Raw genomic sequence first — 19,052 nt, 5'->3', positions numbered from 1 at the left:
TTACACACACACACACATACACACGTGTGTGTGTGTGTATATATATATATATATATATATATATATATATATATATATATATATATATATATATATATATTGGAAAGGATCACAATTTTGCGCGTGATCAAGATATTCCTATGAGTCCACGGGGAAAATGAAACACGAAAAGTTCCCAAGGGAATATATATATATATATATATATATATATATATATATATATATATATATATATATATATATATATATATATATACACACACACACGTGTGTGTGTGTGTGTGTGTGTGTAATTGCCCATGGACCCCTTTCTAGAAAAGGTCCAGGATGTACTCTCGGACTCGGTCTTCCTGTAGCTCCAGCTGCTCCAGGCTCTGCTACGTTCACTGGTAAGGACGTTATGGACTCCTTTACAGTGAGAAGTTCCTAATGATACAACTTCGCCAAAGGTGACTTTTCACTTGCGGTGTTGCCTCGAGCAGGCGTTGTACAGCAACACACACACATAAATATACATAACCCCAAGATTCCTTTAAAAAATCCAGGGCCCTGCATCCAAATCTGGGCTGCGATACGCTCTGTAGCAGGGACAGGATGGACTCTTTGATGGAAATTCTCTTACAAGACTACAGTTTCGTTAAACTATGATGATACAGCCTCGCCATGTGACAATTCATTTGCTGTGTAGCCTCTCTCTCTCTCTCTCATATATATATATATATATATATATATATATATATATATATATATATATATATATATATATATATATATATATATATTTTTTTTTTTTTTTTTTGCTTTGTCGCTGTCTCCCGCGTTTGCGAGGTAGCGTAAGGAAACAGACGAAAGAAATGGCCCAACCCACCCCCATACACATGTATATACATACGTCCACACACGCAAAATATACATACCTACACAGCTTTCCATGGTTTACCCCAGACGCTTCACATGCCTTGATTCAATCCACTGACAGCACGTCAACCCCGGTATACCACATCGATCCAATTCACTCTATTCCTTGCCCTCCTTTCACCCTCCTGCATGTTCAGGCCTCGATCACACAAAATCTTTTTCACTCCATCTTTCCACCTCCAATTTGGTCTCCCACTTCTCCTCGTTCCCTCCACCTCCGACACATATATCCTCTTGGTCAATCTTTCCTCACTCATTCTCTCCATGTGCCCAAACCACTTCAAAACACCCTCTTTTGCTCTCTCAACCACGCTCTATTTATTTCCACACATCTCTCTTACCCTTACGTTACTTACTCGATCAAACCACCTCACATCACACATTGTCCTCAAACATCTCATTTCCAGCACATCCATCCTCCTGCGCACATCTCTATCCATAGCCCACGCCTCGCAACCATACAACATTGTTGGAACCACTATTCCTTCAAACATACCCATTTTTGCTTTCCGAGATAATGTTCTCGACTTCCACACATTCTTCAAGGCTCCCAGAATTTTCGCCCCCTCCCCCACCCTATGATCCACTTCCGCTTCCATGGTTCCATCCGCTGCCAGATCCACTCCCAGATATCTAAAACACTTCACCTCCTCCAGTTTTTCTCCATTCAAACTTACCTCCCAATTGACTTGACCCTCAACCCTATTGTACCTAATAACCATGCTCTTATTCACATTTACTCTTAACTTTCTTCTTTCACACACTTTACCAAACTCAGTCACCAGCTTCTGCAGTTTCTCACATGAATCAGCCACCAGCGCTGTATCATCAGCGAACAACAACTGACTCACTTCCCAAGCGCTCTCATCCCCAACAGACTTCATACTTGCCCCTCTTTCCAAAACTCTTGCATTCACCTCCCTAAGAACCCCATCCATAAACAAATTAAACAACCATGGAGACATCACACACCCCTGCCGCAAACCTACATTCATATATATATATATATATATATATATATATATATATATATATATATATTATTGAAACTATGTGATATACTGGGCTCGATGTTTTGTCAATGGACTGAACCAGGGCATGTGGAGCGCCCATGCTAAACCATGTAGCGGTCTGTGGGTCCTAGATGTGGATAGGGTGCTGCCGTTTCGGTGCATTACACATGTCAGCCAGAGAGCGGATGAGAACTTCCTTCGTCTGATCCTGGCTAACGCGGGAAACGGCGATCATATATATATATATATATATATATATATATATATATATATATATATATATATATATATATATATATATATTTCTTTTTTTTTTTTGCTTTGTCGCTGTCTCCCGCGTTTGCGAGGTATATATATATATATTGGTGTATATATATCTGGTATATATATATCTGGGAGTGGATCTGGCAGCGGATGGAACCATGGAAGCGGAAGTGGATCATAGGGTGGGGGGAGGGGGCGAAAATCCCGGGAGCCTTGAAGAATGTGTGGAAGTCGAGAACATTATCCCGGAAAGCAAAAATGGGTATGTTTGAAGGAATAGTGGTTCCAACAATGTTGTATGGTTGCGAGGCGTGGGCTATGGATAGAGTTGTGCGCAGGAAGATGGATGTGCTGGAAATGAGATGTTTGAGGACAATGTGTGGTGTGAGGTGGTTTGATCGAGTAAGTAACGTAAGGGTAAGAGAGATGTGTGGAAATAAAAAGAGGGTGGTTGAGAGAGCAGAAGAGGGTGTTTTGAAATGGTTTGGGCACATGGAGAGAATGAGTGAGGAAAGATTGACCAAGAGGATATATGTGTCGGAGGTGGAGGGAACGAGAAGTGGGAGACCAAATTGGAGGTGGAAAGATGGAGTGAAAAAGATTTTGTGTGATCGGGGCCTGAACATGCAGGAGGGTGAAAGGAGGGCAAGGAACAGAGTGAATTGGATCGATGTGGTATACCGGGGTTGACGTGCTGTCAGTGGATTGAATCAGGGCATGTGAAGCGTCTGGGGTAAACCATGGAAAGCTGTGTAGGTATGTATATTTGCAAGTGTGGACGTATGTATATACATGTGTATAAGGGTGGGTTGGGCCATTTCTTTCGTCTGTTTCCTTGCGCTACCTCGCAAACGCGGGAGACAGCAAAAAAAAAAAAAAAAAAAAAAAAAATATATATATATATATATATATATATATATATATATATATATATATATATATATATGAGAGAGAGAGAGAGAGAGAGAGAGAGAGAGAGAGAGAGAGAGAGAGAGAGAGAGAGAGAGAGATTCATCCTAGTTATGTAATAGGACTTTACAACCAGAATGCCAACCGATTGATTGATGTACCAGCTACACAGGTCTAGGCCATACACAGCCCACGAACTAAACTCATTCTCCCACCACCAACTCAAACCCAACCACTATCAACAAACCTAAAAAGCTTCTAAATGCTCACCACATAAACAACCTTGCGATTCTTAATTAATATCATACCCCTTTTTTGTCAATTATACACAAAACACAAGCATTTCAACGTGAGCAAGGGTGGAGGAGGGTGTGTGGCTAGGGGGTGAGTATGGTTGAGGTGTGGATGTGTGCGTGAGTAAGGTGAGGTGTGGGTGAGAGCGAGGGATGAAGTAAGATGATCAGCGTGACGCCTGGAAGATGAGTCAGTCAGGGACCAGCAGCGGTGGTGGCGTCAGGCCCGCCGCCCAGGATAATCCTCCTTCCTAGCAATTCTAAGAAGCGACTAATGATGGTTCATGACTACCCGTTAGCCACTCGAATCACCCATTACGTCACTGCTGCATCAATGGATGGATGAACTGTATTTCTCTTTTATAAATGGCGGGGCTAAAACGCACTGTGAGGCGACGGTAAGCAGGCAGCGGAGGTCAGCAGTAGAGAGCAGGGCTGGCCTCAGCAGGAGAGTAGCAGAGCGTGTGTGGAGGGCAGGGTAAGGGATTGCCACTCTCCGTGTCACGATGACAGGAGCCCACCACCCCTGCCTCACAAAGGTGTCACGTGCTGCCCTCCTACCTAGCCACCCCATCCCTGGACGTGATCATACCGCACCACACCAGGCTTTACCATGCGACGCCCCAGCACCTTCTGACGCCACGAACGTTGACTTGAAACTACACACCTAGACTCCAGCCGCCCTCGTGCGTCGAACTTACCTCCAACATCCTCATAACTCAATAGGAAAAATGAGGGAAGGTCTTCCCAAGCTATCGTCTATTTTCCAAGACCAACAGGAGGAGGTCTTGAAGAAGAGACGCATAAATGCAGGTCTGGAAACACGTTCATTCATTGCTCCTGCAAGTTACGCGTTGTCTACTGCACAGTACCACTGTGGGTCTTACAATGTTCATTAAATGCAAATGGTTTTCAGTAACATCTAAAGGCTACTTTCATTTGTCATGGGGACGAGTACTGTATCAATATCAGCACATTCTTCACGACAAAAGCCTCGTCCAGCCAGGCCAGGTCACGCGTCTCTGTACTGCCGTACCTCTCTTGGTCATCCACGACCACTCTCGTCACAGGCTGGGAAACATGGTACGTTCCTCCACGAGACTCGGGACGTCGAGCAGGAGTGAGGGAGGGCAAGTGCTCGTCAGACGCAGCTAGTAATTCACCCATGAAGCAGCAGCTTCCAGTAAGTTATCAGGCAAGTTCCGGCCAAGTTGGTTTAAAGTTTGGACGGGAGGCGCCTGAACCCAGGCCCGCTGCTGTACATAGCCATTTGTCTCGCCCTACAGTGTACTGTCTCGCTCAGGGAAAAAGTCATACAATAATAATTACGATTTCGAAGTCAATTGCAAGCAAGAAAATCATAAATCGATCAATAAACATCCACCATCGGTGAAAATCTAAACTCAATCTCTTCCCTCTATACTGGCTCTGCTGTGATCATCTGTTGGAGCAAAATATTATCTGTTGTAGCGTAAAAATATTAAGACACTGTTTTGTATACTTCCTAATTACTAAAATACAGGCTAATCACTAAGAAATTCCCTTCTGCATCCAAGTAATACCACTAACAGATAAGTGGCACCAATATGACAACAGTTAAGAGAGACAAGGTTTGTGGTGTGAGAACATTACTGTGTGTTCATGGAGAGAGAGAGAGAGAGAGAGAGAGAGAGAGAGAGAGAGAGAGAGAGAGAGAGAGAGAGAGAGAGAGAGAGGTTTTACCCCATGTTGCCTCGTCTCTATAAATCCCCTTCTGCTTTCCAAGCATCCAAGTAACACCATCAACAGGTAAGTGGCACCAAAATGACAATCATTACGAAGCTTTGTGGTGTGAGAACATTATCTGTATGTTATGGAGACAAGAGGTTTAGCCCCATATTGCCTCGTCTCGTGTGTGTGTGTGTGTGTGTGTGTGTGTTGGCAGAGGCCATCAGCTGGTCCACTTTTAAGACGATCCCGCGGCCTCCTCAACAAAAACACTCAACACGGAACTCCCATAACCTCTCCCCTCCTTGCTCACCCCTTATAAATCCTTCCCCCGCCCCCCCCTTCTCCTGCCCTACCTTCACCCTGACCCACGGTGAAGCATCTTTTACCTTGGACAAACGTGAGGATGTATTGCCCTGGTCCCTAGTCGTCCATCACTGGGGGTAATAGAGCAAGCTGATAACAGCAGGTGTTGGGCGAGTGGTGGTCGTGGGACGACCCTTCTGCTCTAGGGCGTGTGGGGTCACCGTCATGACCCCCTAGCCCACGACCCCGGCCTCTGGAAAGTCCCTCCCTCCCTCTTTGTGTCATGTCCCCCATCACGACCCCGCCCCCACGCTGGCCAAGCTGAGATCGTATCAACGCCGCTCCTGCCTTACTTCGTCAGTCCGGGACCCCTACCATACCTTACCCTTCCACGACAGGTCTCTGTCATACTTAAATCAATCAGGAACTCCCCCTTCCCACCATACTCTCCTTCACACTACTGCTCCCAGCCAGGAACCGCCACCACACACTACTGACTGGTCCCTGCCATACAACCTTATCATACGCCTTTGGGCCTTACCCTCTAAACCTGGTGTTCACTCCGCCTACTACACAACTCCACCCTACTAGCGTCAAAATTCCAGCGAACGTACAACTATATCTGCCTTCTCACATTCGAACCCCGGCCCACAGAACTGTGTTACACTACGTACACCAGAGAACTAACAAATGCCCCTCGTCCTCTGTCTGTATACACTTGTCCCTCCTCTGTTTTACTACTATCCTGTCTTCATCAACAATGATTAGGGATTTAAAATACTATTAGTCAGTCATCACATTTTCTCGCCATAACTGAACATCTGTTGATTACACACACCTCTTATGTAGGCCTGCAGAGTCCCGACCATCATTTCCCTCCACTCATCCTCCACTCCTTTTCGTTTCCCCCATGCTGGCCTTGACTGGGGCATGTTTTGCCCGCGCCATGACGGGTCACTATAAACAGGAAAAGGTCTCCTTCCCCCCCACTCCTGGGTTATCCATCTGGCACATGTGTCATCACCACCTGTTGGCCTCCAGGTCATCATCATCATAAAGCCACACGTCTTTCCATCCCGGCCAATTCCGTAAGCTTGTCCAAACCTTGCCTCCCTCCCGCCCAAGCTTGGCCTTCCCCAGTGCCTGAACCCCTAACCCCCCTACGTCTGACCGTCACCCGTGCCCGGACACAAGCTTCAGACCCACTGTTTACCCTTCCCCTGAGCCTTACCCCAAGACTGACCCACAATCCCTGACCTTGCCCCGAGCGTCAGACTGTGTGGCTCACGGAACGTTAACTACCGCCAAAAGTAGGTCTTCCTAACCTACCCCCTCCCCCAACTCCCCAACCTTTGATCTATCACGATCCTTCACCATCCTACGACTGAGCACTACGACCCATCAACACCCGTGAGGCCAGACGACCCGCAGGGAGAGAGAGAGAGAGAGAGAGAGAGAGAGAGAGAGAGAGAGAGAGAGAGAGAGACACTGGGTGGCGGCGGGTGGGCGTGATTATACCCCCCTACCACCCTTCTCTCACACACGGACACACATAAGGAAGGGTGGGTGGGGGTGGGGGTGGGGGGGAGAGAGTCTGGTCCCCCCTCCCTCCTTACCCTCACCGGGTCTGGCACACTAGACTAGCGCACCCGGCGATGTTAACAACAGCGTCACATAACACACACCCCTACACCTGTCCTATCATTAAAAGCCTATGATCGCTTCACTTCCTACATCAATCGGAATTCCGTCTTGGCGTACATCTACACCATCTACTACACTCTGCCTCAACTACACCTTTCCCCCCCTAGTAAGTCTACATCACTTCGAGATCAAGTCTCTATACATAAACTTACACAAATACACATAGTCTCCTACACCTACGCTAAATCTGGCCAGAAACTTGAAAATACACCCTGGACCCAGCGTTACTACTATCCTCCCTACACTGCTCGTCTCCCCCAGTGTATGTATACTATACACGCACCGACAACACTGTCTGTCTAGATCACGAGAATATAGTTTTGAAATGACAGGATGCGTTTTATCTCCCGTGGCTTCCGGCCGGGCTACACCTGATAAGGGGAAGGGAGGGGGGGAGGTGGGGGGGGGGGGGGGGGGGGACGACTAGAGCCACAACCTCCTCCTCCTTCCCAAAAGAAACGGGAGGGAGGGGGGTGTGTGTGGAGACGGAGAGGGGAGAGGAGGCTGCTGGCTTCAACTGGACGGTGCGGTCTGAGAATATTCCACACGGTCCGTTGACATTACCGCCACACGCTGTGTCTGCCGCTCGCTACCGGCGCCACGCGTTGACCCATCACACATGTAACGGTGACACTCACAAGAGTAACACGTTAACTCATTATACACATACCACGTAATACTCACAAAGGTAACATGTTACCCCCCATCATTATACACAACACTAATATTGTGATGTGGGTAACACGTTACCCCATCATACACACAACAGTGATACTGTTACAAGGGTAACACGTTATCCCATTATACACACAACACTGATACTGTTACGAGGGTAACATGTTACCCCATCATACATAACACATACTGTTACGTGGGTTACCCCGCCACCATTCACACACTTGAAAAGTGACAGAAACAAAAAACTAATACAATCGTCACTAGTAACACGTTACTGCAAGTTAATTAACATTATGCTCGTGAAAGACAAAACACAAGAATGACTACATCACTGATTTATATACTACGTGAACACTTATCCCCCTCCTAACCCCACTCCACACACACACACACACAAAATACCGCATAATACTCGACTGCCTTCCAAAATATATACAAATATATAATAAACAGATCAACACAAGGAGGAATTTTCCTTCTCTGAGTGCACTAGACAAAGCAAGCCCCACCTGCCTACATCAGTCCCACCAGGATAACACTCCTGAACCGTAACTATTATAAAAAAAAATATATATATATCCAGTACGCTATATCACTTATCACAAAATCATTATCTTTTTTTCGTCCCGCTTCCTAAAATGTCAGTTTAAGTAACGGTCGCGTACCGCTGAACAGAACCGACTGACTGACTGGCTGGCTGGCTGAGTAACGCTGCAGTAACGCTCACGACCACCCGACTGGGTAAGTAACGATAGCGTAACTGTGAAACAAAAAAAAAAAAAAATCGACGGGGGTAAGTAACGCTTGTGCAACGCCGAGGACCCGACAGGGTAAGTGACGCTTCAGCACCGCTGAAGAACCGACTGGGTAAGTAAGGTTGCTGTACCGCTGAAGAACCGACAGGTTAAGGCTGCTGTAGTGCTCACGAACCGATAGGATAAGTAAAGCAGCTGTATCGATAAACGACCGACAGGGTAAGTAACGCTAATGTACCGATTAAGGACCGACAGGTAACGCTAGTGGACGGCTATAGAACCGAGAGGGTAAGTAACGCTGGTGTACCGATTAAGAACCGACAGGGTAACGCTAGTGGACCGCTATAGAACCGACAGGGTAAGTAACGCTGGCGCATTGCTTGAAAACCGAGAAAGTGCCGTTGGTGTAGTGCTACAGAACCGACGGGGTAAGGAAAGCTCCCAAACCACTGAAGAACAGACGGTAAGTAAAGCTCCTTCGCCGAAGAACCTACAGGTTCAGTACAAGTACTTCACCGTCTGAGAACCGACAGAGAGAAACAATACTCCTTCATCGCTAAGGAACCAACAAGAAAAACCTGATCCCTACTGCGTTAACAGGTAACGTCCTCTACACCGCTATAGAACCGACAAGTAACGCTCTTAAAACGGTAAGCACGGCCTCTTCACTATATTACCGACAGGTCAGGTAACGCCCGTGATATAGAGAGGACGGGGTAAATAATGCTCGTGGCATAGAACAGACATGGTAAGTCATCACGCTCATGGAACCGATCCGAGAGGGTGTAAGTAACGATCCTCATATCAAACGGACAGATAAACAACTCCTCTGATATATAATTATCAGAGTAAAAAACTCTCATAGCATAGCATCAACGAGGTAAGTAACGCTCCTGGTATTAACGGACCAGTAATGTTCCCGGTTTAAAACGAATAGATAAGTAACGCTCTAGATACAGAACGAAGAGGATGAAGAACTCATACACCGCTCAAAAAAACCCGACACAGAGACTTTGCCTGGTGAATACAATGAAGAAAGGCCAACTGCCTCCTCTTGGCTCTGCCCACATTCGGTGTTCTTGTTAACACCTTAGCGGGCCAGCCCTCATCCTCGTGTTAAGTCCCCAGGATTTGTTCCCAGCTGCAAATGGTCCAAACTTTGGCCTTGAATTCCCCCGGTTGTTCCTACCATGGTGACACAATACGACCGCCTCTCGCCATAAACCCACCCTTAACAACGAGGATAAATTTCCAGAGGAGAGTATTTCCAGACAAGTTGGGCAACACCCGCTCTTACCTTCCAGCCCAGCGGTAATTGTGGTCAATCGGTGGAGCTCCTGACGTTATCCCCAATGAAGCAAGGTCATCAACAACACGGCAAGCAATCACTGAATTTCTGTCTAATTAAAGATCCATTTGGCCTTTATCTGATGATGAGTGTAGCAGCATTATGTATTGATGGGAGCAGATGTGTCACGGGACCAATGGTGGCGTAGGCAGGAGGAGGAGGAGTTAGAGGCAAGGAGTGGGGTCGTATATCCACAGGATAGTGAACATATAGTCACTGAGGAGGACGTGAGCTGAACGAGCTACCAAGTAGGAAGCCGCAGCGGCACTGGACATATGAAGGGAACCTTAGTAACGTGTGGTCCAACGACGGAAGGGTTACTTGGGAGGGGAAGGCGGGAGAGCTATGGAAAATGTCTGTGATTGATGTGGATGCTAAACAAGATATGTGGACATAACAATCATGTTTCAACAATAATACATCTACAAAAACATTGATTTCAAAAAATACTTCTATCATTTCTCTATACAATTTCTAAGACAAATTATCGATGCAGTTATTTAAAGTGTAAAAGACTGAAATACATTGATTGAAATTAATTGTTTTCAAGATTTACAGCCAATAATTATCAGTGCTAAGTGAAGCAGTAAACAAACAGCAAGTATCAAATGAAACTTTAACCCACTTAAATCTGCCCATTGCAATCCCTTAATTGCTTCCATGTCGCCATTCAAAATTACCCCGTAACCTTCTGTACCAAGTGGGAGCTTTCTTACCAGGGCCTCACATATGAAGGTTCTACTATGTGCAGGTTTACACTTCTCATTGACAGGGACGCTGAGGTGAAATGGGTTCAACGAGAGATCCTGGTGGAGTAATGGGGGTTTCTGGGTGGTGGGAGGAGGGTACTTGGTATGTTAGTATGGGGCACTGGTGTGGTGGTTGGGAGTACTGACGTGGTGCAGTGGTTGGTTCTGTTGTGGAGGTGGGTGGCGCTAGTATCAGTGTGGTGTCAGTGTGGGGGGTTCTAGTGCGGTGGGAATACTGGTATGGAACTAAGGGTTCTGAAAATGGGATTTTAAGATTTTTCTGCAGCAACGGCTTAAGTGAGGTCAAGTTCTGGAAAAGAGATCGAGTTCTGATGATGGTGAAGGGGATCTCTGCCCTGGAGTTAAGGGTGCTGGAAACCGAAAATGTTGAGAGGGTAGTGTACAGTGTGGGTAGGGTGGGATTAATGTATGGTAGGAAAGGTAGTAGAGGGCGCTATTCTAGACGTTGGGAACGTGTGCGCGCGTGCGCGGGTGATGGAAGTTTCGAAAGAACGTAATAGTCCTGGAAAGAACGTGACTGAAGGTTTTACTGATGAGTGTGTGTACATGTTCTGGTGAAGAGGCGGGGCTAAAATACCGCCGACTACAGCAGTGACTGCAGCGAGAGCGGAGTACGGCAATCCCTAAGGAAGAAAGCAGGCAAGGAGGGGCTGCATGAAGGAAGAGAGGGGGCGAGTGGGGGATCAATGAGTATGACAGGCCATAAGAATGTATGTGTCGTATGTGTGGTGGGAGGGGGAACGAGGAGTGGGGGGAAGTGACACCAAACTCATCGGTGCTTCTACTGCACATTACCCGCCCGAAGCAAGAGATAGAAGAATCGTTGCAACCACAGAGATCATACACGAATCTTTATAAGAAGTGTTTAGCCATACAGTATTATTGCAGGTCAACAATACACATTAAATCTATTTGAAGAAATGATTCTCAGTCGCCTGAACTGAGCTGTTTGATATCAAATTATGAAGTAGGGCGCTCAGTCAGCCGGAAAAAAAGTGGTTTGAACCCGTTGGATTAAAATATACGGTACTTTAACCCGGAGGCAGATACTACAGCCTTAACCCATCTGTAATTTTGGTAATAAAACACTGCTAATTCATAAATACTATATATATATATATATATATATATATATATATATATATATATATATATATATATATATATATATATATATGACACTAATACGACTGCAAGCGCACTAGTAACTGTGCGAAACCTGTTACGTGTGGACCAAGGCTGGCGGAGCTTTGTGGTGAGGACCGACCGGCTTTGAGTCTCACAACCTGCCCGGCACAAAGGATAGCCTAGTTAGTTGGGCGATACCTCTTGACCGGGTAGAAGTGACGGCAGCAACGATAAAATCTTGGCGAAAACGGTCCATGGGGCAGTCACTTGTTCCCAAAAGATAAAATTATTGAAAACCGATTCATGGATTTACAAAATTTGGCAGAATGCCTTCAGGGATGACTGTCAACTTCGTGTACAATTTTACCTTAAGAATGACATTTAAGAAGTAATTTACTGATAGCTTAAACGGATAGGACTGCAAAAAAGTGGACGGTATTTTTTTTTTCAGACAATGAAAAAATAAAAGACAAGTCTGGGTTAGACATTTCTAATGCAGGTTTACCGTACAGATAATCGAATCATACACACACATATAAAATTATCATAAACAAGGGCAATAAGTTACTTTTCAAAACTGCTACCTATTAATGCATTCCTTTTGACACGAGTTCAAAATAATTTTCAATACAATTTAAAAAATGACAGGAAAATCACGTGAAACTGCCAGACTATCGCAAGTAAATCAAGTTCAAGCTTCGATTCATAATAAAACTGACATAAAATTACTCAGATGTCATGTAATTCAAGAGTAGATAACACGGACATAAGTATTTTGATGCTAGATATAATGGCTGACAATGCATGAGAATACGGCCTGACTTGTCAAACTGAGGAGTGGGAGTGTAGAAATAGGAAGGGTTCACGACAGTAACTTTCGAAGAGCAGGTAAAAAGCTTTCTGGTTTGTTTTTTCAGAGGGTGAATAAGGTCGAGGACTGTCATTCTAGATGTGAAAATGGGTTAAATGAGCGAAGTCAGAGGAAGTCATGAGAGTTTAGCGGGGAGCTGAGGAAGGTGTGATCTGGGACTGAATGGGTTTGGGCACAATATACAGGTTCTGTATAATACATCAGCCGCCTTGTGCAATATAAATCAGGTAAAAGGTGAAAAAGAGAATAAACTGGCTGTATAGAAACATGGCAAAGATATATATATAAGAAATTGTCCATAATGGTAAAAAAAATAACTTATTGGTTATCATGCAAAACGGACATAAGCACAAACGACAGGTGCATCTAGTGATCTAAGGTACATACACTGAGACAATCCAAACTACACACACATTATAATGCATCCAGCTTGCAAGCGAACTACACATTCCTCTGTCTCTAAACACCTGAGGGTGAGTTAACTTGCGACACCATCAACCACAGAACCATCATTATTACAGGAAACATTACGAGGTAGCACATCTTGGAAACTAGTAAATTTTAGCATTACTATAACAGGCCTTGACACCACCGATTTTTTTTTATTTTCAGTCATAAAATGTGCTACAAACATTGAAGACTGCAAATGCAGGCTTTTATCTAAGTGTATTGACACTTCTACTAGGCCTATTTCAATTTCAAATGACACCTTCATAGAGGGTCACACTTGGCACAAATATTCACTCCAATCCTCTTTGCTTGAGTGGACACTTTCCATCAACACTAGACGAGGCCGCCGTACCAACAATGATCGGAAAGTCGGAGGCGGCAGCATTTTCTCCACAACTACAGATACTGGGACAAACATCAATCCATTTGAGGCTACAATTTCCAGGAGGGTTGTACATGAGCGAGGGCGGGGGGGAGATGGGGAGGCAGCAGCCGCCTCCTGTCTGTCGTCACACAGACACACTCACACAGGGCACCACAACCACCGCCTCGCTCACTCCTCTACTCTACACGCCATTGCCAAGTTTACGGGAACACATGAGTTTTCGGCCCGTGCCAAAATACATTATCGATTCAGGGCGTCGCATACATAACTGTCTCAAAATCAGTTTTAAACCTCGACTTCAGTTGAGCGCACTGAGGTACTACAAACGAATATATCATGCACTACACACAGCGTGCAACTTGAAGCCGTACACAAACTATGAACTCGGTTTAGGGTGGGGATTACTCCTAGGATTTTTGAAACGTCGATCAACATCCCATGGTAACGAGTTTTTGTCCCGTAAAGTTGGCAATGCCGGTCAACTGGCGCGCCCGGCGAGGCAACGACTGTGGTGGTGGTAGTGGTGGGCGACTCTACCACTCCAACCTGGTTTCCTCCACTGCTTCAGAATGAATCACCAACTAGCTCACACCCTTGACTTCAAAGACACTAGACCTTGCTTCCTGAGGCCTACACTTGTGCCTCAGCGTCGACTACACACCTCTAGTGCAAGGCAATCGCGGAGAGAAGCGCCAGCGTGGAGCAGCTTGCTGAGCGTCCCAGCGCAGACTAAGGCGAGGGCCACTTGGCGAGTCTACCGCCGCCGCCATGTGGGAAGTTGCCAGTGTTCACGTGCCCACACCCACCCACGTTTGGAAATACTGCATTTATACGAAGCTGGGAGACATATTTCAGAGTCATCCAGTACCATTAATAAAACAGACAACTATTACAAAGATAGTGAGAGGAATTAGGCCTTGGGTGCCACATGCAAAATCCCGCCTGAGGATATCGTTGACTGTTACCTCATGGCGCCACTCTTGGCCGTTCTTTATTTTAGCGACCAGTGCTTTCAAGGTGACTCATAGGACAGAATAGTGCGCGTGCAAGCAAGATTGATTTGCCTTCGTCACTGCAGACAAAAAACCGCATACATGGGGGACCTCACAAATTACCTTTTGATTAGGCTCAAAAATCCCATCGAGTTATCTCACATTAGAGCAAGGCAACCCACACAAAGCGTTATCTGTTAGATTGTGGGGGACGATACGATATCAGCTCACTCTTCCTTGCAACGCGGCCACTCCCTCACCCATCACGCTCCTCTTTTATAATGTATCGTGTGCAAAATTTATAAGACTCTATACAAAAAGCTTTGCTTACTTTATTATCATTATATCCCTCATAAACCATCAAAAATACAAACACATCGCGTCTGGTTCTTCCCTCACCAGCGTTTTAACTCTCGTTTATATTTATAGTTAAGGAAAAGACTGAAGGAACAGCACAAGGCTTTTTCCTTGGATGCGACAAGGCCTTACTGCACCAGGATCATGGTAATTTTTCCTAGTGTAGCGAACGTGGGAGAGGACAACCCCTCCCCCCCCCGTCCACCCTCCCCCCCCCCGGCCCACCACCACCTACCACCTGCCATATGGTATAAAAATCCTCTTTACATGACTCAATTAATCAGACAAAGACATTGCCATCGTAACATACAGAACATTAACATACATCGCTAAAAATTTCACCTTCGCATTTCGTGTTTTTAATAAGAATTACCACAAAAGTATTTTTTTTTACCCCCCTGAAATAGTCAAGTCAGACCGCGTGAAAACCTAATATTGGCAGAAACTTTTTTAATACAAATAGCAGACGCTATTTCGGCCTCGACTATGCATGCTGGCTATCTATTCAGCGTCTCTCACAATGTGGCATTACCTCCGGAGCCACGGGCATCCCCGACGCCTCACAGCAGCGCCATCGTTACCGGATACGCCAGCAAATCTCGCCAGGAATTCTACGACTCGTGGCAAAGTGAGCAGCGCCATGACCCAAGATGGTGTATAATACACCTACATCATGAGTCGCTGTGAGGTAAGATATCCCCCTGAGCCCTACGTACGTCTTACAGTGACCCACGACACTTTACATAAAACTACGGGCCCGTGGCAATGTGGCGCTAATACGTTAATCCTTAAGCGTTAGGAATATTATGACCTCGTGTATCTGGAATCCTGGAAATATCGACGATTAGTAAATCCTACAACTAACAGCAGTTAGGTATTCTCTGACCAACGGCAATGTCAATAATCCTATGACCAACGGTAATGTTAGTAATCCTATGACCAACGACAATGTCAGTAATCCTATGGCCAACAGCATTGTCAGTAATCCTATGACCAACGGCAGTGTCAGTAATCCTATGGCCAACGGCAGTGTTAGTAATCCTATGACCAACGGCAGTGTTAGTAATCCTATGACCAAACGTAATGTTAAGTCCTCGTGTGCTAACCTGTTACCATTGCTATGATCCTGTGAAGAATGCTACAAGTCCTATATGATCCATCCTGACGTGCTGCTCACGCTGGAGTGATGACACACACCGGTGGCTGGCAGTAATCACCACCCGCCGTGATACACTCAGGGTAATCCTGCAACACACGACACTGGCAGTAATCCCCGTAACTTAGGAGTATCTGTAATCCCGTAAACGTCGAGTGACAGTAATCCTTGTAACCCCCCTAACAATATCAGTAATCCCTGTATCACCTTACATTCCATGATCCTTCAACCCACGACTCGTCCGTTGCTGTAATCCATGAAGAAATCCTTGTAATCCATAACAGTGTTGCCTTCCATTTCATCCATGACACTGTCACTAATCCCTATAACACATTACAGTAATCCTGGAACCCATGACAGTAGTCCTTGGAACCCATGACAGTAATCCTTGGAACCCATGACAGTAATCCTGGAACCCATGACAGTAGTCCTGGAACCCATGACAGTACTCCTGGAACCCATGACAGTAATCCTGGAACCCATGACAGTATTTGTAATCCATGACAGTAATCCTGGAACCCATGACAGTAATCCTGGAACCCATGACAGTAATCCTGGAACCCATGACAGTAATCCTGGAACCCATGACAGTAATCCTGGAACCCATGACAGTAATCCTTGGAACCCATGACAGTAATCCTGGAACCCATGACAGTAATCCTGGAACCCATGACAGTAATCCTGGAACCCATGACAGTATTTGTAACCCTATAATCTACATCAGTGTTGGCCATACCATCACTTTCCTCCCACCCTGGACATGACCAATATAAAGTAAATGGCATTAGGCATACCAAATTCATGGACACTGTACGAGGATGAAAAAAAGAATGTCAAATTTACTGCTAAAAACAATTTCATAAACCAATAACAAAAGAAATAAACTCTGAAATACCGTATGACAAGTTCATATATATATATATATATATATATATATATATATATATATATATATATATATATATATATATATACATATATATATATATATATATATATATATATATATATATATATATATATGTATTTTTTTTTCATACTTTTCGCCATTTCCCGCGTTTGCGAGGAAGCGTTAAGAACAGAGGACTGGGCCTTTGAGGAAATATCCTCACCTGCTCCCCTTCTCTGTTCCTTCTTTTGGAAAATTAAAAAAAAAACAAAAAAGAATATATATATATATATATATATATATATATATATATATATATATATATATATATATATATATATATATATATACGAAGAGGAATCAACTAATCTAGTCTTAACATCTGTTGTCAAACCTACGACGCTCACAAGATGTTATGTTATCTTACTGGACGGATAACATGCATTATCTGGACGTTTTATCTGAGCGTATGGCATCTTAATATCTGCTACAGGAACGTCCAACACCCCAGCATCTCTCTGTTATTTAGCTTCGTGACGTCACAGTATGTGTGTTATCTGAACATGTGAACGCCTCAATCAGTAGCTGTGTTATCTAAACGTGTGATAACCTTATTATCTGTGTTACTTCATGTTATCTGAGTATCTGTGTTAACTGAAGGTGTAACATCTCATTGTCTGGGTCGGTAGAATCTATTGGCGTACATCAGTATGTGTTAGTCGAACTTATACCATCTCACTGTCTGTAATGTGAACTTGTGACCTTTCAGAATCTGTGTCATCTGAACTTAGAGACATTTCAGAATCTGTGTCACTTGAACTTGAGACATTTCAGAATCTGTGTCGTCTGAACTTAGAGCCATTTCAGAATTTGTGTCGTCTGAATTTAGACATTTCAGGATTTGTGTAGTCTAAACTTGAGACATTTCAGAATTTGTGTCATCTGAACTTAAGTGTAGTCTAAACTTGAGACATTTCAGAATTTGTGTCATCTGAACTTAAGAGACATTTCAGAATCTGTGTCATCTGAACTTAGAGACATTTCAGAATCTGCGTAGTCTGAACTTCGAGACATTTCAGAATCTGTGTCATCTGAACTTTAGAGCCATTTCAGAATCTGTGTCATCTGAACTTAGAGCCATTTCAGAATCTGTGTCATCTGAACTTAGAGACATTTCAGAATCTGTGTCGTCTGAACTTAGAGACATTTCAGAATCTGTGTCATCTGAACTTAGAGCCATTTCAGAATCTGTGTCATCTGAACTTTAGAGCCATTTCAGAATCTGTGTCATCTGAACTTAGAGACATTTCAGAATCTGTGTCATCTGAACTTAGAGCCATTTCAGAATCTGTGTCATCTGAACTTAGAGCCATTTCAGAATGTGTCATCTGAACTTTAGAGCCATTTCAGAATCTGTGTCATCTGAACTTAGAGACATTTCAGAATCTGTGTCATCTGAACTTAGAGACATTTCAGAATCTGTGTCATCTGAACTTAGAGACATTTCAGAATCTGTGTCATCTGAACTTTAGAGCCATTTCAGAATCTGTGTCGTCTGAACTTAGAGACATTTCAGAATCTGTGTCACCTGAACTTTAGAGCCATTTCAGAATCTGTGTCATCTGAACTTAGAGACATTTCAGAATCTGTGTCATCTGAACTTAGAGACATTTCAGAATCTGTGTCATCTGAACTTAGAGACATTTCAGAATCTGTCATCTGAACTTAGAGACATTTCAGAATCTGTGTCATCTGAACTTTAGAGCCATTTCAGAATCTGTGTCGTCTGAACTTAGAGCCATTTCAGAATCTGTGTCATCTGAACTTTAGAGCCATTTCAGAATCTGTGTCATCTGAACTTAGAGACATTTCAGAATCTGTGTCATCTGAACTTAGAGACATTTCAGAATCTGTGTCGTCTGAACTTAGAGACATTTCAGAATCTGTGTCGTCTGAACGAGTGACATTTCAAAAATCTGTCACATGAACCTGTGACATGTCAGGATGTGCACTTCAGCTGAACCTGTCACATGAAAACATCAGACTGATATAAGTCGAGCCATATCTCTTTTAATAACCACTTACAACTCTTACATTACTTACAACACTCACAACATCTGGCGCTGTCCTCACTCAAGGATGCTGAACGCCACGAGTGT

At 44.4% G+C, this 19,052-nt stretch overlaps 1 protein-coding gene across 14 annotated transcripts in view; it reads right to left on the bottom strand.

Moving 5' to 3' along the window:
- Positions 1-19,052, bottom strand: part of LOC139766043 (muscleblind-like protein 1) — a 1,286,706-nt gene that overhangs the window by 830,673 nt on the left and 436,981 nt on the right. For 11 of the 14 annotated variants that reach the window (XR_011716773.1, XR_011716774.1, XM_071694179.1 and 8 more), the window contains exon 1: positions 14,161-14,298. The exons of 1 other annotated variant lie outside the window; for it this stretch is intronic. The gene's annotated coding sequence lies outside the window, so the exon portion shown is untranslated. Of the gene's footprint in view, positions 1-13,051; positions 13,074-14,160; positions 14,299-15,954; positions 15,977-19,052 lie in introns of those variants that run through there. 2 more of the 14 variants (XM_071694171.1, XM_071694172.1) reach the window with 2 other exon arrangements.

This window comes from Panulirus ornatus, chromosome 56 (assembly GCF_036320965.1).
Source record: "Panulirus ornatus isolate Po-2019 chromosome 56, ASM3632096v1, whole genome shotgun sequence".
Lineage (NCBI taxonomy): Eukaryota > Metazoa > Arthropoda > Malacostraca > Decapoda > Palinuridae > Panulirus > Panulirus ornatus.
The sequence above is the reverse complement of the archived record's forward strand: the minus strand, read 5'-3'. Positions and strand labels throughout refer to the sequence as shown.